At 43.9% G+C, this 22,839-nt stretch overlaps 1 protein-coding gene across 1 annotated transcript in view; it reads left to right on the forward strand.

Moving 5' to 3' along the window:
* ZNF181 (zinc finger protein 181) overlaps positions 1-22,839 on the forward strand; it is a 103,711-nt gene that overhangs the window by 50,809 nt on the left and 30,063 nt on the right. Inside the window, exons 5-8 of the transcript XR_013410462.1 lie at positions 4,716-4,831; positions 7,294-7,385; positions 8,028-8,157; positions 22,609-22,731. The gene's annotated coding sequence lies outside the window, so the exon portion shown is untranslated. The remainder of the gene's footprint in view (positions 1-4,715; positions 4,832-7,293; positions 7,386-8,027; positions 8,158-22,608; positions 22,732-22,839) is intronic.

Below are 22,839 nucleotides of genomic sequence, written 5' to 3' on the forward strand. Positions count from 1 at the left end.
GTAATCAGAAGACATTTTTTAGAACAGTTTCAGATTTACAGAGGAATTCAGCAAACACAGAGTTCACGTATTAGCACCCTCCCACACATACAGTATCACCCATTATTATTAATAGCTTACATTAGTATGGTACATTTGTTACAACTAATGAGCCAATCCTGATACATTATTAACAATTAAAGTCCATAGTTTATTCATATTTTCTTTGTATTTATCTTATGCAATTTTTCTATTTTATGATCCCATCTGGGATACCACAGTGAATTAATTACATCTTCATAGGATGATTTTAGCTGTGATGGTTTCCCAGACTTAGCTTATTTTTTTTAAGATTTATTATATATACTTAAGTTGTACAACATGATCTTTTGATATATTGATACATATAGATAGTGAAATGTTATCTATTCTTTTGCTACTTTTTCTTTTGCTTACTATAGTCAAGCAAATTAAAATATCCATCATTGCACATAGTTGCCCTTTCATTGTGTGTGGCAAGAGTATCTAAAATCCATACTTTTAGCAAAAATCCCAAAACACAACACGGTATTAACTATAGTCCTCATGTTGTACATTAGATCTCTAGACTTCTTCATCCTACATATCTTCTACTTTATATTCTTTGACTTACATCTCCCCATTTTCTTCTTTACTGAATTCAACATAGACTGGGGCAGCTACTGTGGAAAGCAGTTTGGAAGAAATTAAAAATAGAACTACCATAGGACCCAGCAATTCCTCTTCTGGGTATTTAGCCAAAGAAACGAAACCACCACCTTGTAAAGATCTCTACACTCCCATGTTCATATGCAAACAACTAAATTGTCTGTTGATGGACAAATAAACTGTGGTTTACACACACACACACACACACACACACACACACACACAGAGAGAGAGAGAGAGAGACAGAGAGAAATATTACTCAATCTTAAAAAGAAAATCCTTCCATTTGCCACAACGTGGATGAACCTGAAGGACATTATGCTAAGTGAAATAAGCCAGGCACAGCAAGAAAAGTACTCCAAGATATCACTTAAATGTGGACTCTAAAAGAGGTAAGTCAAATAGAGAATAAAACAGAGATAGAGAATAAAACAGTGGTTACCAAGGGTGAAGCGTGGACATGGGGATATGTGGTGTTTGCTTGTTTTTGATGATCTTAACAGTTTTGAAGAGTATTGATCAGGGATATTGTAGGATGCCTTCTACTGGAACTTGTTAACGGTTTTTCCTCATGATTATAGGTTTTTCTCATGGGGTTATGGGTTCAGGAGAGGTAGTTGAGAGAAGAAGAATAGAGTACCATTTTCATCACATGATATTAAGGGTACATACCATCAACATGATTTATGACTACTGATGTTGAATGATCACCTGGTTGAAGCAGTGTTTGTCAGACTTCTCCACTGTAAAGTTAGTCTTTTCCCCAATTATCCATATTGTGCTCTTGGAAAGGAAGTCACTATGCGCAGTCCACATTTAAGGAGTGTGAGGTATACTCCTATCTACCTAATTTACTTGGAATTCTTCAGCACAGAAGACTTGTCTCTTCTTCCCCACTGATTAACTTATTTGATCATTTATTTTTATCAGTATGTACTCATATACTTTTATATTTTATACTTTGGATTATAATGCAATACATATGTTAATATACTTTGGCTCTGTGTCCCCACCCAAATCTCATCTCAAATTGTAATCCCCACGTGTTGCGGGGAAGGGCTTGGTGGAAGGTAATTGAATCATGGGGCAAACTTCCCCCTTGCTATTCTCGTGACAGTGAGTGACTTCTGATGAAATCTGGTTGTTTGAAAGAGTGTGGCTCTTCTCCCTACGCTCTCTCTCTCCTGCCAACATGTAAACCATGCTTTGCTTCCCTTTTGCCTTCCACCATGATTTTAAGTTACCTGAGGCCTCCCCAACCATGTGGAACTATGAGTCAGTTAAACCTCTTGTCTTTATAAATTACCAATCTCAGGTAGTTCTTTATAGCAGTGTGAAAATGGACTAATACAATGTATAGATACATACTTATGTATCTATACATTATACTATACACACAAACACACATTTATTTTTCTCAAACGACTCTATTTTTGGCCATTGGGAGCCCTTTCGGTTGGCTCCTGTGTCCCTTTGATATGCCCCCATCATTGTGGTTTTCTTTATTTATTTGCAGCACTTCCTTATTTTCTGGCATTACTAGTTGCTCCAAGCTCATGTTGTGTATTTTCTTTCCCAGTCCTAGAATAGCAATTTCTCCAAGGGACCCTGGTTTATTTTATATTGTGGGATCTGGCCAGGAGCTCGCAATGCAATGGGGCTCTTTGTTTGTTCCCAGGTGGATCAGCAGGTCAAGAAATAAAAGGCACACACAAGATAGTGAAAGCTGGGTCCAGGGGATCACCACCTTCTGGTCCTGCGATGCCACCAATGCACTGGATATACCAGCATTTATTATTAAGTTTAGTCAGGGTGGGGGTAGGTTAGTGAGGAATTTAGGATCATTTGATTATGAGGTGAGATGGTCACATGGGGATGAACATAACATAATGTCGGTATGCAGAAGTACAGTATACAGAGATAAGAATTTACAATATAGTGTGTGCATCAGCAATTTCTAACAGAGCCTTAAAACAGAAACACAGTCTATCCATAACCTATGTTTAGTAAGATACTAATCAGTAGTAATAATTGCAGCAAAAGCTGGTTGCAAACAATCAACAGAAGCAGGATGTGAAACCAGACAACCAGTTAGACCACACATTCTCAGAAGGGAGTATGTCTTAACCCTAAAGAGTCCTAGAAGAGCCATGGCAAGATAAGGGTGTTTATAGCCGTATCTCATCCATATGAACAGGTGCCCCTCATGCATCTGTTTATAGGCTCTCCACAAGGGTCACATCTCATTCCCAGAGCTATGAACATCTGCTTTGCTGGAATAGGAATCTTGGTGATGTGAAACCTCCCTGACTCCACGTCCATTTTTAGGCTCTCTGCAGGGGGAAGCACATCACATGCTGTTGGCTAATTCTGGCAGCCCAACCTTGCATTGTCTTTACACAATCCTGCATGCAATTTTGTTTTTACAATAATCAGGAGCATTTCATCTTTTATTCCGTAGCAATAGTTTCAGTGGGTCTCCCTACAATTTTATTAGATAAATGCATTACAATCAAGATTTAGGCATCAGATGTGCTCATTGCTACTGGGGTACAATTTCTTTGAGGTCTTCTCGGCGACAGAGCAAAGAAATGTATGTGTATATACTAACCATGTATATGCCATCTGTAGCTATATTAACTTAAACATGTATTCTTACTGATGATTCCAACTCTAATCTGGTACCACATAGATCATTCTAGCATCCTCCCCTTGCTAATCTGTAAATTCCTACTCCAACAGTGAAAACCTGGCTCCCACTGTCCAGCATCCATTTATTTAATAGTTCAATTCCAGTATACATGTATAGCAGTATCAGAATTGTTAATCTGTACCCTCATTTGAAAAACTTTATCAACTAGTGTACACTGCATATTTGTAATTTATTTTGCCTTTAGTCTTACAGACTCCATTCATTTCTAAAGTTACTTAGGTCAGCACCTTTCCCTCTACTCCCTCTGTGAAGTTGCCTCATACATTTGTAATACAGATAGATTCTCGTGTGACAGCCTAAATTATTTTCTGGGATCCCCTCAACGTCTGAATTTATTACATTAATTTGCATGCATTAAGATTCACTCTGTGTTGGGCAGGTCTATGAGTTCTGACAAATGCAAACAGTATCATAGGGAGTAGCCTCATGGTGATAAAAATTCCTTGAATTTCACCCATTCAACCCTCCCCCAAACTCCTGGCAACTATTGATCTTCTTACTGTATCTACAGTTTGTCTTTTCCAGAATGTCACATAATTGGAATCATAGCACTATACATAGCACTATTTTTTTTTGGAACAGGGTCTCACTCTGTCACCCAGGCTGGAGTTGCAGTGGCATGATCTCAGCTCACTGCAACCTCCACCTCCCAGGCTCAAGTGATCCTCCGACCTCAGCCTCCTGAGTAGCTGGGACCACAGGCATGCACCACCCCATCCTCCTAATTTTTGTGTTTTTGGTAGAGACGGGGTTTTGCCACGTTGCCCAGGCCAGTCTTGAAGTCCAGAGCCCCAGTGATCCTCTCACAGAGCTCAAGTGATCCTCTCGCTTCCGCTTCCCAAAGTGCTGGGATTACCAGTGTGAGCCACCATGCCCAGCCTCATACTATACATAGCATTTTCAGACTGGCTTATTTCACTTAGCAATATGTGTGTAAGAATTCTCTGTCTTTTGGTGCCTTGATAGCCCATTTTGTTTTATCGCTGAATTATATTCCATTGTGTGGATGTGCAGCCAGTTTTTATTTCCTTTTTATCCTTTTATCCATTCACATACAGAATGACATTTTGGTTGCTTTCAGTTTGGGGAAATTATGAATAAATTGGCAATCATCATCCATATGCAAGTTTCTCCGTGATCTTAAGTTCAAAATACAAAGCCCTAATCCCAATGTGACTATATTTGGAGAAAGGGCCTTTAAGGAGCTAATTAAGGTTAAATGAAATCATAAGTGTGGTGTTCTAACCTGCTAGGACTCATGTCCATATAAGAAAAGGAAGAGACATCAAAGATTGAGGCCTACCCGTTTACTTTCTCTTCCCTGTCTACCCTACAGAACCATGTGAAGTCACAGCAAGAAGGCAACTATCTGCAAGCCAGAAAAAGAGGATGGAGGGCCAAAAGAACAGAGCCACTGTTATCTACTGAACTGGGGGAGACACAATTCAGTTGGTAACAATGGCTATACTACTTTGCATTCCCAGTATCAATTATAGAGTTCCTTCACTCTACATACTTGTCAGCATTTGGTATTGTCAATTTTTAAGATTTTAGCCACTTTAATAGATGTGTAGGCTAATGTCTTGTTAATGTCTTCATTGTATTCCCTAATGACATATGATGTGCATCTTTACATATTTATTTGCCCTTTGTACATCTTCTCTGGTATTTGTTCAGATCTTTTGACCACGCCTTGGGTTGTTTTGTTTTCTCACTGGTGAGTTTAAGTGTTCACTTCACATATTTTGATGCTCTGTTATGTACATAAACATTAAGGATTATTATATCTTCTTGGAGAATTGACCACTTTATCATTATGTACTGCCCCTCTTTACCCCTGAAATTTTCCTTGCTCTGAAGTCTGATACTAATATAGTTACTCTTGCTTTAGTTTTTATTTTTATTTTTTGAGACAGAGTATCACTCTGTCACCCAGGCTGGTTGTGCAGTGGCACAATCTCAGCTCACTGCAAGCTCCTCCTCCCAGGTTCACGCCATTCTCCTGCCTCAGCCTCCCCAGCAGCTAGGAATATAGATGCATGCCGCTACGCCTGGCTAATTTTTTTTTTTTTTTGTATTTTTAGTAGAAATGGGGTTTCAACATGATAGCCACGATGGTCTTGATCTCCTGACCTTGTGATCCACCCACCTCGACCTCCCAAAGTGCTGGGATTGCAGGTGTGAGCCACCGCACCCGGCCTACTCCTGCTTTTTTTTTTTGATTAATGTTAGCAAGGCATATCTTTCTCTGCCCCTTAACTTTTAACCTACCAGTATCTTTATATTTAAAGTGAATTTCTTGAAGATTGTTGGGTCTTATTTTTTATTCAATCTGATAGTTCATATCTTTAATTTGTACTAAGTTTCTACTTACATATCTTCAAGCTCATTGATTCTTTTCTCCACTATCTCCAGTCTACTGATGAGCCTTTCAAAGGCATTCATTTATGTTAACAATGTTTTTTATTTCTAGCATTTCCTTTTTTTTTTTTTTTTTTTTTTTTTTGAGACAGAGTGTTGCTCTGTCACCCAGACCGCAGTGCAGTGGCACGATCTTGGCTCACTGCAAACTCTGTCTCCCAGGTCCAAGCAATTCTCCTGCCTCAGCCTCCGGAGCAGCTGGGATGACAGGCATGCACTACTGCGCCCTACTAATTTTGCGCTTTTAGTAGAGATGGGGTTGGCCAGGCTGGTCTTGCACTCCTGACCTCAAGTGATCTGCCTGCCTCAGCCTCCTAAAGTGCTGGGATTACAGGCATAAGCCACCACACACCTGGCTTCTAGCATTTCCTTTTGAGCTTTTCTTAGCAGTTCTACTTATATTACCCACCTGTTCTTAAATGTTGTTTACCTTTTTCCAGTAGAGCCCTAAATAGAGCACTTGATGTATATTAATCAGTTATTTTGACCCAATGTGTTTTTGCTACTTTTATCAATCCTTCCACATCTGTGCGGTAAACATGAGCACCTTCTCCATATCACAGTCAGTGATCTGAGGACGTTGTTGTTGTCCAGAGTATCTTAATCTAACAAGCAGGGGCAGGATTTGAACGCAGGTCTCTCTGGTCCATGGTTTATGTGGGTAAACCTCATACCCTTCCACTATCACAGTAACAAGGATGTGAAGCATTTCTAATATCTGTTGCTCCTAAATTCATTTAATCCATCCCTGAATATACTTCTGTGTCCATGGACAAAGAATTTTCCATTTTTGCTGCATTCATAAGGCCTTTCTTTGTTGTTCAGTAAAACTGGAACTTTGGCTAAAGGATTTCCCGTGTTCCCTGCACTAATAAGGTCTTTCTCCAATGTGAATTGACTGGTGAGGAACGAGTCCATATTTGCGGCTGAAGGTTTTCCCTACATTCACAGAACTCATAAGTCCTTTCCCCGATGTGGACTCTTTGGTGTTTGACAAGTAAGGGTTTGTATTTGATAGCTTTCACATATGTCATACACTCATAAAGCCCTTCTCCACTGTGGACTCTTTGGTGCTGAACAAGTGTGTGTTTGCAGTTCATGGATTTCCTGAATTCGCTGCACTTCTCATGACTTTTTCACTGTGAATGGCTGCCCCACACTCAGTGGTGCTGTGTGGCTTTTCCTGTTATGTGTGGCCTGGTGCTGGAGAAGTCCTGAGCCAACCAGAAAGTACCTTCCAACCTTCTCAAAGTAAAGGACTTCTTTGGCACAAGAAATCTGCAGCCGTTCACGAACAAGCTCCTATCTACATCTCTTTACTGAAAGGATCATCTCCCACATGCCCCTAAGTGTACGATTTCTTCCTGGGATATTTTCCCCTGTCCTCAGCAAAAGGCAAAATGTCTTTCAAGATCAAGACATACATATCACAGAAGTGGGCTTTCTGAGGAAAGGGCCTCGGGGTGCTCTGACCTGTGACAATTCTTTTACAGAAAATATCAGCCGAGAAGGTGCTTCCTCATCTTTCACTTCACGCCAATAACCTGAAAGCAATGACATGCCAGTGAAGTGCACATGGACTTTGGTGAGAAGGGGCACTGCCATCACAAATGTGTATCTGCACACCAATGCATGAGTCTGTGTGAGTTCCCAGGACTGTTTTCAGGAGGAGAGAGTTTGGGTCGGATTGAGGAAGCAGCTGTTATGAACTCATAGTTTTCAAAAGGTCACAGCATGGGGGAAGCCTCACTAGGCAAAGGACACAAGGATGAGGTGCAGCACAAAGAGGAGAGGTGGGGTCTACAACTCCCCCCTCTGCCAATGGTTTTTGGTACTTATCTTTGCTGATGACACGAGAGGTGTGCAGAAAGGTATGTCCAGGCCCAAGAAAATCCAACTGCAACAGAGTGGCTCACGTTCAAAGACTACTTAAGAATATGTGTGCATCTCATAACACAGTATATGTGGGCCAGTGTTGGAGAACACTTTGAGAGGGAGCAGTGGACAGGACTGGGTAAAATGTGCAATACAGAGATTTGGGGATTAGCCCTGGGACAAAAGTCTGACTAGAAATGGCAAGCTGCTAGTGTCAAGAATGGGAAAAGAAAGGTAGAAATGAGGTGTGACCACTGGCATTGGCGCCAAAATAGTAGTGGGAACAGGCCTGGTTCATGGTATGATTTGAACACAGCTCTGATGTCATGCCCTCTCACCTGCCACTTAATAGGGCCCCAGCTGAGAACAGTACTCTTCCCCCAGCTGAGAATAGTACCTGGATGATGCAAGAACTAAAGGAAAAGACTGAAGAAGGGAGGAGCCAGCACTGGCCCAGGGCAACTTGGAGCAACAGACTACAGGTAAGAAAACCAAATGTCACAAAAACAACCTCAGAGGAGGACATAAATAGTGACCGTGTCAGTAACTGCAATTCCTGGCATAGGAAGACATGGGGATATATTAACTAGAGAAAGAGGGGAGAACCTGGGGCAGAGACGTCACCTGGCCAGGGAAAGGGAAAAGTGGGCTTAAAACGGCTGACGGTAAGACTCCTGATCCCCTTCCAAGTAAGGCTTTGGGGCAGCAGGTATTGAGGCTGGTTGGGAAGAGGATAGGACAGTACAATGGCTCAGCCCCACCAACCAGTGAACCTACCCAGGAAACTGAGGAAAGAAGTAGAGTCCATTGTCCTAATGTGAGAAGGATGGATCCGTCCTTGGGGAAAAGGAAAGGCAGAGTCTAGTCTAAAGCATCTGGGTGGGTGTGAGGGTCTCACCTATAGAAGTGAAAAGTTCTCCAGCATCACATTGCAGTATAGGACTTTCTGAACATCATCAAGGAGACTCCATTCCTCCCAGGAGAAGTGCACGGCCACTTCCTCAAAGGTCACACTGCTCTGCTATGATAGGGATGGATGAAACCATAAACAGCCTCTCTCTTGAGGACCCCCAGTGCATCTTTCTATAAATCCACCCCATATTCATACTCCTCCCAAGCTCCACAACCCAGAGGATATATCAGACCTTGGTGTCATTTGTGCTTGCTCCCTCCTATCACCCATTAATCGCTGTGTCTGTGCTCAACAAGAAGAAGCAGGTGGGCAGATAGACACCATTTAAGTTCCAGGCCTGCCACACCGGGCCCCACACCCTCTTGCCAAGAAATTACCAGGAAGTCCCCTAGATGGTACCTTCCAAATACAACCAAACTTGGGCTCACTCTTCATCCTTAAGTCCCCAATACCAAGGCCCTAGGGCACACTCCCTCTCCATGTGCACATCATTCTTTAGGCTGTACCTCTCTCATATCTCCAGATCCCATGGATATTGCTATCTTCCTGTCCCAAACTATAGATCCCTCCCTAGCCTCCCCACATGCTACTCACCACATGGCAACAAGAACGTGCCTGGCAATTCAAACAGAATCTAGTACTTCCCCAGACCTCCAATGGCTTTCACCGCCAGGGGCAACCCTTAATCCTGCTATGAAAGCTCTTCTGGCTCTGTTTCATTAATCTCAGTCATCCAGAAAAATATGCAGGTTTTAGATACCTCCCCGCAAACCGCTGCCCTCCTAGTGCCTCTACCAGACAACTACATTTGCCCCTGTACTAATCCACTAGCTTGGTGAGTCTGTAGAGCTGTGAAGTAAAGGCCCTGGCCTCAGTATCATCTTTCTTCAATTACTCCTATGCTTCTGTATCCACATGAATGTCTATTCTTCCCTTAGAAGCCCTGGCCTCCTGCCAGACCCTCATTTCCCCAAACCTGCCCTTCAGGCTCAGTTCTCTCCCTTCAGATGTGCCTGTGATGCCCATAACACCCAACCAGGTGCTCAAGCAAGAGATCTAGTCCTCGGCCCTCACTCTCTCCTTCTTGGCCAGCTGAAAGCTGAAGATCATGACCTGAATATTTCTTCTTCTAAATGTGATGCACAGCTTCACCTCAAGTCTACAAAGTGGCCACCACCTTCTGGAGGTCTCTATTCTGAATGACTCCCTAGAGTTTCAGACCTTTGTGTCTACGAGTCCACTTGATGTCTTCACTCAGTGTTCTCTGAAATATCTCACTCTTCACATGGCCAAAACAAAACTCACATATACCCACTGAAAATTACTTTTACTACTAACTTCCCCTTCATTCCTGTGGAGTCTTAATTAGGCAAAAGGAGTCAGGCTGGTGGGACTAGGAGAAACCAAAAAGAGAAAGCAGATAAGCTCTAAGTCTACCTTTCTTCATGGTCCAGGACACACAGCCCTCCTGCACAAATAACTCACAATCTTCCGTGCCCAACTATCACCAAACACTTGCATGCTAGCTCACTGCAACCATAGCGTTATCAGTATTACACAAAACCTTCTTCAGCACACAGCATAAACACTATCCTATAGAATCTCAAGCAAACCTTTGTTTCTTGGCAGTCAGCTTCTCTTCTGCTGATCCTGCCTATTCCCTCCCTGGCAACGTATCTTCCTACTTTCTCTAATAAATCTGCCTTTATTTACCTACAACTGTCTTGGTAAGTTCTTTTACTCCCACACCACTGGCCCAGATAGTCACTGCTCACCTATGACACTTCCTTCCAAAACTCTGGAGTAATCCCTAAGTGCTACCTTTTTCTTTTTCTTTTCTTTTTTTTTTTTTTTTTTTGAGATAGGAGTCTCAATCTGTTGCCAGGCTGGACTGCAGCGGCACAATCTCGGCCCGCTGCAACCTCTGCCTCCTGGGTTCAAGCAATTCTCCTGCCTCAGCCTCCCGAGTACCTGGGACTACAGGCATGTGCCACCACACCCAGCTAATTTTTATGTTTAGTAGAGACAGGGTTTCACCATGTTGGCCAGGATGGCCTCAATCTCTTGACCTTGTGATCCACCTGCCTTGGCCTCCCAAAGTTCTAGAACTACAGGCATGAACTACCGTGTCTAGCTGCTGCCTTTTTTTCTCTCACCCTCAACATTAGAAAATCCGGCATTCAGCCCTATTTTAAAAAAAGATCTGGAATCCGGATACCACCAACACTTACCTAGACTATTGCAGTAGCCTCATCCCTGATCTTTCTGCTTCCTCCCTCACTCTCAAAATGTGTTCAGTCTGCAGCCAGAGGGAGCCTATTAAGACCTGAGTCATGTCACCTCATTGTTCCCATGCCATTGCTCCCATCATCTCCAGAAACCACCCAACTTCCCAGATTGCCATTCCAGATCTGGCCCCTACTCTCCTGCTAGCGACAAAGAGAGGAGATCTGTGATTTTCTGAACACTCCCTTCTAATCCTTACCTTCAAGCATTTGGAGATGGTGGTACCTGTGCTTAGGATAACCTTCCACACCTCATTCTATCAGTTGCTAGATATACACAAGGAACTATTATGTATACTCCCTCTGGCCCAGGACCCTGGGCTTGGGGTTTCTCAAGCATCCCCAGGCTCAAGGGCTAGAAGAGTCACACACAGGCTGAGTCTCAAGGCACCACAATCCCATAGACACGTGGATGGAAGGTTGGGACCAGTGAGGGCTCACTCACCTGTGTATGATCCATAAGCACTTCTGTGGCCACAGGAACCTGTGGGAAGAGGTAGACCTCGAGAAGCAGGCAACTATGGGAGGGCTCCATGGGCTTAGGCCTCTCTTGAACATCCGCCCAGTGGTGGAAACACTGGACTGACGGTACAATCTCTGTATTTTAGTCCTCAATAATGCCTTTTACCTGTTTTTAACTTTGAACAAGTACTCAATCTCCCTGTACCTCACTGTCCTCCTTGCGCCTCATCCAGTCTTCTTCCTCCAAGCAACTTTTGGGAAACTTTAAAACCCTTAACTTAGACTGTGTTCCTCCTCTGTTCGCAACCCTGCATGGCTCCAAGCACCATCAGAAAGTGAAACCGTGCCCCAGGGGTAGAGAATTGGTTAACCAGCAAAATTTCCTGAGCTTGTTTTGCAGAACAGTGGAGAAGTAAATCATTTGTTACAGTCCCCTCTGTTTGCAATAAAGTTGGCTGATGAGCTGAGACTGCCTGGGACCAATATGGCTGACTGGAGTCCGCACAGAATAGACTTACTCATCAGATGAGTGACCTTTTGAGGTTAGAGGACTGAAAACACCTCCAGATCATGCTACCACCATTTTCTGAACATATGACCCGTAAAGCAGCATGTAGGGGCAACAGTGCATGCCCAAGGGACTCTCCAAACCTCTTTTTCTTCCAGCCAATCACTGTCCAGCCCAAAACCCCACCGCAAAATCTCTCCCTCATGTGTATGGCGGCCAAGCTAGTACGAGGAGACAGACTGGCCTCCTGTCTCCTTGACTCTTAATAAACCTTTATTGCTGCAAAAACCCAGTGCTTTGGTGTTTGGGTTTCTGGTGTTTGGCTTTCCTTTGTATATGGGCAAACGGGCCCAGTTTGGTTCTGTGACAAATCAAGGTACACCTTCTTGTCACTGTAGGTGTGACTTCTCTTCACGCTCTACTCTGTGTACACACAGCCCCCAGGCCAGCCCAGTTGCCCCTCCAAGCCTTTGCACATCCTGATCCCTCAGTCTGTAACAATCTTCTGTGACTCACCACACTGCCTTTCAGAAATGGCTTCATCACCCATGAGCTCTCCCGTTTCCCCCAAGCCTAAACACCAGGGCCTAGACTGAAGTGACCTGAACAGGCTCTCATAATGTGGGGCTTAAGTTTTGAAAGTAGGAGTCGGGCGGGTGAGGGCCCAAGGGACACAGCACCAACTTGAAGCCACAGTGATGCGAGCCTGTGGGTGAATGGTGCCAGAAACTGCAGGTGACTAGGATGGGGACAGCCACATGGCAGCCTCCAGCCCAGCACTGACACGAGATCACAATGGGTGGCACCTTGGCCTAGCTTCAGAGCTTCAGTCTTACCTCTGTGTGGTAGGGACAAGGCTTCCTGTTGCCTTCGCCTCCTTTTTCCTCAGACCTGACCCAGTCCTCCGCAGTTTCTGAAAGGGTGAAACAGCCGCAAGGCAGCCAAAATGACCGCCACAAAGCAAGACAGGAAACCCTGCCCCCATCTTCACCCCTAAACCCGGAATCACCCATCTTTCTGTGCTTTCATTGGATAAGCGCTGCTTCCACTCAGCAGAGCATTCTGGGTAAGGGTGACATAGATCTCACACCTCCATGCCGTGAAGAGCTTTCCCCCTGCAGCCACACCCTCTTGAATAACCCTCATTCTCAGGCTCCGAGGTGGGGAAGTAGCTACATCTCTAGACGTATCCAGCAATGATCACCAAAGTTTTGAGACATTATTTCAGACTCTGTGAAGCTCAGCATGCTCCCAGGGCCATATTTCTGATGTTCCCAAAGATTACAAATCCAAATGGAATGATCATTCCGTAGTGTTACTGACACCCAAAGTATGGCCACACATAGCTGGAAACTAATTACCTTACTGACCTTCAAGTGACTGTGGCCTGAACAGTTAGAGTCCGTTCTGTGAATTTCAGTATGCTCCATTAGGGAGAAGAGAAAAAAGCCTCCAGATAGGGCCACGATAGGGAAGGCAGAAGAGTGATATTGGGCTGCCCAGAATCAAGTGGACAAGGGTGGCGCTAAAATTTTCTGGTTTTCTTGGGGAGTTGCCCAGCGAGATCCTCTGCTCTCCAACCTTTAGAGTGAGAATCTGCTGGAGAAGCCATGGGTGGAAATCTCCCAGGTTAGTGAAACCACTCCTATAAACTTTAAAAACTGTATCAGGGAAGAAGGGAGAAACGAAAATAAGCCAAGGTTGCAGCACATTCAACATTAATCATTCCATCATCTTGCTCTCTGACCCACTTTCTTATAGTTGTTTTGTGCTGATTGTCTTCAAACAATGTGGGTTCAACCTTTTGGCTTCCTGGGCCACATTGGAAGAAGAATTGTCTTGGGCAACATGTAAAATACACTAACACTAATGATAGCCGATGAGCAAAAAAAGAAAAGGAAAAAGGTCCTTGCATGATTTTCGTGATATCTGCCACCATAGATAAGCTAAAAATTCCTTGCATTCAAAGACTCAGACACCTGTGAACCCTGTTACAAGATTATAATTCCCCTTAACTACTCCATAGATAACAACTTGAACATTAAGAAACATTAAGTTTTCCCCTTTGAGATATTCCTTGAGGTCCTGCATACCAATGAAGCTACTGACTCAGCTGGTCTGAAGGATGCCATAGGAGCTGACTCACCAAAGAATGCAATTTCCACATCCTGATGATTTTGTCTCCCTAACCCCAACCAATCAGTGGCCCCAATTCTCCAGCCCCTTGCACTCCACAGTCTTAAAAATCCCAGCCCAGAACTTCTAGGGAGGTGGTGCCCTGTAATTGATAAACTCTTTCTCTGCTGCAAACGCTGCTGTCTCAGGGTAATGGGGCTGTTACTGCCCAGCAAGCACATGAAAACCTCTTTGTCCTATAACACTAGTGAGCCTGCAAGTTCATGGCAGCTGCTTCCAAAAGTTCTCCTTGGCCAAGAGAGTACACAGCCTGTGAAGGGAATAGTGGAAACCCAACCTATGGAGTGAAAGATCAAGACTTAGTCCTCTGGGCTGAGATCCTGAATGACTTCCTGAGTAAATGGTAGGGACTAGACTTTTGGGCAGGAAGTTGGGGGCTCAAGTCCAGCCTGGGTCAGCACCAGATCTCTGCAGTGTTGTGGATAGACATGCATTGGTGAGAGCATAGGGGCCCCTAGGCTATACCCTGAGCATAGGGCTATGCCTTGAGCATAGGGCTACCTGGGCCACCCTGCCCTCACTGTGGGCTGCCATCAGTTGTCTGGGCATGTGTAGTCATCAAGGGTGTTGTATCTCTCCTCACCACCATTTCCAGCCAGACTCACACTTCCTCTCTTTCTTTCTCTCTCATGGTCCCCTATGAGGTGTGACCTCAGATCAGATGTGGATAGAACCTAATGGTCAACACCAGAGTCATGTAACTCCCCATTTTGCATGTGCTTTCTTTAAACTAGCCAATTCACAACCCCCACAAGAAAGCATAGGGATAATGGACCTGATAGGGTTTGGATTTGTGTCCCTCCCTGACCAAATCTCATGTCAAATTGTAATCCCCAGTGTTGGAGGAGGGGCCTGGTGGGAGGTGATTGGATCATGTGTTGGGGGGAACTTCCCCCTTGCTGTTGTGAGTGCTCATGAGACCTGGGTGTTTCAAAGTGTGTGGCACCTTCCCCTTTGCTCTCTTCCTCCTTTTCCAGCAATGTAAGGCAGACCTGCTTCCCCTCCACCTCCTGCCATGATTGTAAGTTTCCTGAGGCCTTCCAGCCATGCTTCCTGTACAGCTACAGAACTGTGGGTCAATGAAACCTCTTTTCTTTATAAATTACCTAATCTCAGGTAGTTCTTTAAAGCAATGTAAGAATGGACTAATACATGACCTTAAGGCCCATGCACCTTGGCAGAGGTCTAATCCCACAGGTCCTTCTCCCCTCCATCACCCCCTCCCCACCCCCTGCACCTGGTAGTTGAGCTCCTTTTGCCTCCAGACATCCTGTTGCCTCTCCCTCCCCTGCCATTGGCAAACCTAATGTTTCTGGGACTTGTGCATAATAAATTTATTCTGTTTCATGCATCTTGGTTTCACTTCCTCATTGTGTCTCACCTGACACACACCTGAATGTAACTTCCACCTGGTCAGGGTTCTCCTGGAGAGTGGCTATCTTGGCCAATAGCCACTCCAACAGAGGGAACTCGAGACCAAATAGAAATAAACCATAACAAAAATCATAACAGAGGTAAAGATGTTGGATCTGTAATGTCTACTAGACATCTAAAAATAGGTCACAAATACAATATTCTTTCCCTTTTAAATTTTTTTATTTCTACACAAATACAAAGAGAAGACAAGAAGAAATACAATATTAGATATATGACCATGGAGTTTGGAAGACAAGCCTGGGATGGAGATATACATATAATTTTTGGGCTTGTAGTGGTATTTGCAGCCATGACCTTGGATGAGATCACCAATAGAATATTTGTAGATTGAGAAATAGATCAATTTGGAGGGAATTGGTATTTATGCATGGCGTCTACTATCTCTACTAAAAATACAAAAATTAGCCATATACAGTGGCACACACCTGTAATCCCAGCTACTCAGGAGGCTGAGGCATGAGAATTGTTTGAACCAGGAGGCAGAGGTCAGTGAGCCGAGATCATGCCACTACACTCTAGTCTGGGCAACTGTGTCTCAAAAAAAAAAAAAGGTTCTATCTCACATTCTGAGATAGAATGTGGTCTATCTCAGAAAAAAGGTGGTCACATTCTGAGGTGCTGGGGGCTAGGACTTCAACATATACATTTTGGGGAGACACAATTCATTTCCTAGCATTAGGAAATATAGCATACATATAGAAAATTATTATTTATGTAGATTTTAATAAATTTTTCTTAAGTTGATACTGATGTAACTACCACTGAAGGCAATACAGAGTATTAGTGTGCTCAGAGTCCTGAGTGCTCTGTCTGGATCACAATGTGCTCCTCCCTCAACACTCAGATGAATTCAACATCCCGATTTTTAAAATCAGTATTATCTTTTTAAATAGTTTTTTCTATTGTGTATGAATCTCCAAACTATAGTTTATATGTGGCTGTTACTGACCTTTACATGAATGGAATAATATGTGCTCTGTTTGGTTTGATATCTTCCACAAAATAAATGTAAGATTAACTCAGGGTATTCCATGTATCCAGGTATCTCTGTAACATCCATTTTCATTGCCATTGAAGGAACAATTTATCTGTCCAATCTTTTGCTGATGTGCCTTTGTATTGCTTTCAGTTATTTGCAATAATGATGCTGCTGTGAAAGTTTTTGTCCATATATTCTGATGTACATAAGAATGGCTTTCGTTTTTTACACTTTTCTTTAGCATCTCTCGGGAAGATATAAATATCTTAAATGTTTATGTTTTAATAGCAGAATTTCAATAGGCAAATACTGACCAAACTTAAAGATAACAGTCAAATTACAATCACAATTGGAGATATTAACACTTCTTTCTCACTTATTGTTAGAACAAGCAGGCAAAAAACAAGAGTGCAAAAGATTTATCTTGATTTAATGGCATTTGTATAACACTATATCCAACATTATTTGAACACACGTTCTTTTTCTAGTGAATATGGAATGTTCATGAGGGCAAACATACACTGGGTCAAAAAATAAGTCTCAAGAAATTTCAAAAAGATTCAACACATACAGTGTATTTTCTCTGCCCACAATAAAATTAAAGTAGTAATAAATAATTGAGATATCTAGAAAGTCTTCACATAGTTAGAAATAAAGCAAAATGTACCATTATATAACCAATGGGTCAAAGAAGAAATGACAAGGAGCATTAGAAGTATTTTGAACTGAATAGTAATTAAAACATGACAAATAAAAACTTGTGGAATGCAGTCAAAACAGTGCCTAACATAATATTGCAACTTTAAGTGTTTATATTTAAAAATAAAAATATCTAAAAATAATGCTTGAATTTTAAATCCTAAAATTAGACAAATAGAAAAATGGGCTAAATTCAAAGTAGAAATAAATAGTAATCATAAGAGTAGAAATGAAAAGTATATAATAGAGAAGATTAACAAAGCTAAATATGGATTTTTAAAAGAGATTAATAAAATTGATAAATGTCTGCCAAAACTGATCAAGAAATAAGGGAAAATTTAAATTACTAATAGCAGAAAAGCACTGCCACAGATCTGGCAGACAATGAAACGATAATAAGTGATTACTAACATCTTTCCAGGAAAGAACTTGTAGGTACAAATAATTTTCCCGGTGAATAATGTCAAACATATACAGAAAATATTTTACCAGTGCCACACAAACTCAGAAAATAGAGAAGGAGGAAACTTTTCCTAATTCATTCTGTGAGACTAGCATTACCATTACACCAGAAAATAGTAATAAAAATGTACAGATTAATATCCCTCACAGACATAGATATGAACATCTTTAGCACACTTCAGGAAATCAAATCTAACCAAATACAAAAGGTTGTTCTAGCATGACCAAATGGAGTTTGTTCCTGGAATTCAAGGTTGGTTTAATATTTAAAGTCAATCAATGTAATTTACCATACTAAGAGAATAAAGGAGAAAAGCCAGGTAAATATCTCAGAGAGGTGGGAAAAGTGATTGACAAGATTTAATTAACATCCTTTTCAAAAAACAATATCTCAGCAAAGTAGGAATTGAAGGAAATTTCTTTTGTCTCAAGGCAAAAGCAGAGCTATGAAATAATCATAAGGAATTATGCCTTGAGACACACAGCTTTTATACTAGAGTGGATCCTGCAACTGATGAGCAACTTGTGTTCTTGCATCTGGGAGTAGATAGGTTATAGACAGTTGTGTGGTTTGCTGCAAGGCTCAGTGAGAAGACAAATGCCTAATGGGGTTCTGCTGACAATTGTTGATCTCTGTCCCAGATCTTTTAAGGAGACTGGAGCCCAGTGTGGCCTGTGGGTCCCTTATGAGTTGAACTTTTATACCTCCCTGTAGGCAGTGGCTGTACTTATTACAGATGTGCATGGTGCTAAGTACTCTGAGAACTATAAAAATGATAATACTTGATGCACATGTGATGAGGAGGCACCACAGTCAGGTGGTTAATGCATGAGCTCTGGAATCAGACAGAATGGGTTCAGATCCTGGCTTCTCCACGACCTTATGACTGACCTGAGAAAGGTTATAAAGTTGCAAAAGGAAGTGAAACCAAATTTGCCAAAGGAATTTAAGAGAAACCTGTCTGCCAGGAAGAGATGTTGTGGAGTATGGGATCTGGGCAGGAAGGCACTCTGCCTCCACCTCAGAACACTTTGCATCCCAGGTGATGCTGAGGACTCAGGCCTTTCCAAGGTGGCCACAAAGAAGGCTCATTTTGCTTCAAGGTTTGGAAAGGTGATAGACAGATCCTGTTTTGTTGTTTTTTTTTTAATTTTAAAAAACGGTATCCCCAGACTATATCTACCAGCATGGAGGTGGGGTAGGGTATGGGGGTAAAGAGATATCCTCTGTGGTGGCTGCCTAAAAGGAAGAGGCTGGGATAAGTTGCACCCATGCCACTTAGTCACTCCTTCCCCACTTTAGCACATGCCTTGCTGCTGCCATCCTGGGCCTCCTGAGTGCCTCAGTATCTGCAAGAGACAGAGCAAAACCCTGTCTCTTTCCATCCCTGACTTTCTTACTCTGACCTCCAGTGAGCTGGGCCCTCACTCTGGCACAATCCAGGTTGCTCCAGCCCTCTGACTTTGAGCAGATTCTGCCCTCAAGTGACTCAGAGAGAAAGGGCTAGTGGACTCCCAGGCACTGGTTGCTGAAGCTGCCCCTCCAGGCCAGAAGTTGAGAAGCCTGCAGACCTGGTGCCCTGGTGGAGCCAACTCTGCTGGAACTAAGTACCCACAGTCCTGAACAGTTCCCACATAGCACGGGGCCCCATCCAGTGGCAAACATCTGCAACTAGCAGGTGGAAGTTCCAAAGGAACAGCCAGAAAGTCTCACTGGGGAAAGGCCCCTGGGCTTCCACCTTTGCCTGCTGGTGACTTTTCTTCACTTCCTTTGCAGTGCACCCTCTATAATGTAGCCCAGTGGTGCATCACAAACACCAGGCTGAAGAGTGCATAGTTTTCCTTGGAAGAGTAGGTAGCTAGGAAGCATCTCCAAATTGCATTCTACATCCTCAGTATCAGATATGTATGCCCTGCTTTTCAACAGCAATGCTTTTAGCAAGCTTCTCCCCCAGCCTCACTGAATGCCAGTCCCCTGACTGTCACCCCACTGGTTCATCCAGACCACTGTGCTCCTCCCTCACTTCTACAGGTACCTCATTCTTCACTGACTAACTGACACGATTTGGCTCTATGTCCCCACCCAAATCTCATTTTGAATTGTAATCCCCACGTGTGGAGGGAGGGACCTGGTGGGAGGTGATTGGACTGTAGGGGTGGTTTCCCCCATGCTGTTCTCATGATAGTGAGGGAATTCTCATGAGATGTGGTGGTTTATAAGTGGCAGTTTCCCCTGCACTCTCTCTCCTGCCGCCAAGTAAGACTTGCCTTGCTTCCCCTTTGCCTTCTGCCATGATTGTAAGTTTCCTGTGGCCTCCAGCCATGCGGAACTGTGAGTTAATTAAACCTCTTTTGTTTATAAATTACTCAGCCCCACATAGTTCTTTATAGCAGTGTGTAGACAGATGAATATACCAACCCATCATTAACTGGCCAACCTTATCACTTCCACTGCCCAGTTAGCCCATCTGCAGACTTGACCTTCCAGCCTGCTTTGAACTTTGAGATGACCAACATGAACACCACTCGCTATTCTCTGGGTCTTATCTCCTGGTCCCCCCAAGATTCAGGGTTAGCCTGGAAGACTCAAGCTCTGGGTAGGTTTCCTTTGGTCTTGGAACTCCCATTTGAGCAGCTCATTGCAGTGTGGAGCGGACAGCCCCCTGCAAAAGGCAGTCTCCACTAACCCACCTATGTTTATGGTAAACATCCCTACCCCACTTTGAACCTTTCCTTTAGCCCAGAAGCCACCTCTCAGTCACATTCAGAGCTCCTAAAGGGCAGCAGCAGAGAGTCAGTCTTCCTAGGATCCCTGTCTGCACCAGCATACTTATCACTACTTCAGCAATTGTCTGTTTTCTAGTAGCTAGGACCTTGGCCAATGGGGCAGTCAAGCCTGCCTTTGACTCTGATGAAATCAATATGGCTACCATGTTGCCTTTCTAGCCTTCCCGTGGCAGGATCCCCTGACATATTTGATAACATTTACCCTTTGAGAAATGTAAAATCTCAGTACAAGCTCTAAACTGAGCCTCTACTGCAGCCCAGACACCCAATGGGAGCATAATGCCATCAGATTTTTGCATACATGGTACCCCCATGTCCATCTTTGATATCTCTGTTAGCACCCACCCAACGTTGGGTGGCACCTCAGGTCCTTTTCCCATTTGCACAACCACTACTTCTAGCTCTGGAGCCATCACTGGATGCGCAGCACCAGGCACAGTTCACCTTTTGCTAACTCCTCTCCCGACCCATTTCCATTCATGGACTCTGGGGCTTCTTTGGGTCATGACAGCTCTAGGACCAGTGTGTCTGCCCCAGGCCCAGCTGCACATCTGAAGCACTCAGCTTTACAACAGGGCCTAGAGGGGCATGCAGCACCTTAACTTATGTTGGGGAGGCTTACACATGAGCACCAGGGGTCCTGCAAGCTTATAGCACCTCTGGTATAGTTGGAGAGGGCAGTACTACTGAAAGCAAAAACTCCCGGGAAACACTTTCCTCCCTGCCTACAGTCAGAGCAGCTGGGGCCTGTCCTGCCAAAGCACACCTCTTAGAACATCACTGAGAAGAAACATGTTCCAGAAGGCACCTCTGTTCCTTCTTGTGTTCATAGCACCTGGAAACCATCTGGCCAAAGCACACCTGTTGTGGTTGGAGGAGCCCGCGCATACCAGTGCTTGGGACACTTCTGTCTTGCCCACAGACAGACCACCTGGAATACAGCTGGCCAGAGCACATCTGCATCCCTCAAAGGGAAGGTGAAAGCAGCACATCTATGCTTGGAGGCCCTTGTGTTTCCACCACAAGCAGAGCACCCTGTGTTCCATCTTTCCAAGCATCTATGTTGCAGTAGTGGGGGACAACACACTACCTGAGACTGAAAGTCTTCTCTTCCTGTGTCTGGTCAGAGCACTTGGGGCCCATATGGCCAAAGCAAACCTGTTACTACAGGAGAAACCTGCACAACAGAGAAGAAACATGTGCCCCAAGATACTTCTGTTCATGACTTCTGTCAAACACCTACGGGCCACTCAAGCTTGAGCACATCTGTTTCTGTTGGAGGAGCTGCTGCCATATCTGTGATGGAAGAAACTACTGTTTATGAATACAATCAGAGCATGTGGGGGCCATAAGTCCAGAGTATGGGCAGTGCAGTGCCTGCAATGGGAGGAGATGGCACCATACCTGTAATGGGAGGAGATGGCACCATATATGGGTTTGTTTGGTGGGGGACACCTCTATTCACGAACACAGCCAGAATGCCTGGGGTCCACAAGTCCAGAATTCAGGTGGACAATGGGAGGAAACAGCACCCTACCTGTGCCTGCAGAAACTTCTGTCCATGAATAGTCAGAGAGCCTGAGGTCCACAAGTCCAGATTAAAGATGGTGCAATGGCAGGACACAGCCCCACACCTATGCTTACTTGAGAATACAGCCAGAGTGCCTGGGGTCCACAAGTGAGGAATCAGGTGGCAAGTGGAGGGTACAGTACCATTCAAGTGTTTGGATACCCTTTTCACCATCATTCAGAGCAGCTGGGACACTGGTGGCTGGAGCGCACTTGTTGCTCAGATGGGAGAACACATTGAAGAAGATACTTCTATTCTCACCTTCAATTGGAACCTTCCCCCTTTAATTTTGGAGAAAACAACATCACTGAGAAAATATCTGTGCTTCAGGACCTTTTCCACCTGCTTTTGATCGGGTCAAATGTGCTTCTGTGGTGGGCACAGCAAGCACAGCCTTGTCTTCGGGGCACCCTCGGCACCTGCACAGGGATTCTTTGGGGACAGAAGCACGCGGCATCACCCTATTTGTTTTCTTCTCATGTAAGACTTAGGGTCCTCAGTGACCAAAAGCAAAAGCTTCCTCTAGAAACGGCAGGTGACCACTGTTCCCTTTAATTTGATCTTGTTCTGCTGGGAGCACGTTCCGTGCCTTCTAGTTACAGCAAACAAGCTTCACCTGCTCTTTGTCCTTCTAGGGCAAACTCGAAACCCAACACCCTGGGGTGTTTGTGAATGTGTCCAAGGTCTTGGGTTCAGATGAGCCAAGTCAGAAGTTGACACACTGGCCTAAGATGTTCCCCTGTGGAGAGAAGAGAGAGGTCAGTGAGTATCAGCCGTGCAACACTGCACTCTGCTTTCAGTGTTACACTCTGGTTTCAGTGTTATCCTGGAAGACCTGAGCTCTGGGCAGGTTTCCTCTGGTCTTG

The sequence above is a fragment of the Macaca mulatta genome, chromosome 19 (assembly GCF_049350105.2).
Source record: "Macaca mulatta isolate MMU2019108-1 chromosome 19, T2T-MMU8v2.0, whole genome shotgun sequence".
Classification (NCBI taxonomy): domain Eukaryota; kingdom Metazoa; phylum Chordata; class Mammalia; order Primates; family Cercopithecidae; genus Macaca; species Macaca mulatta.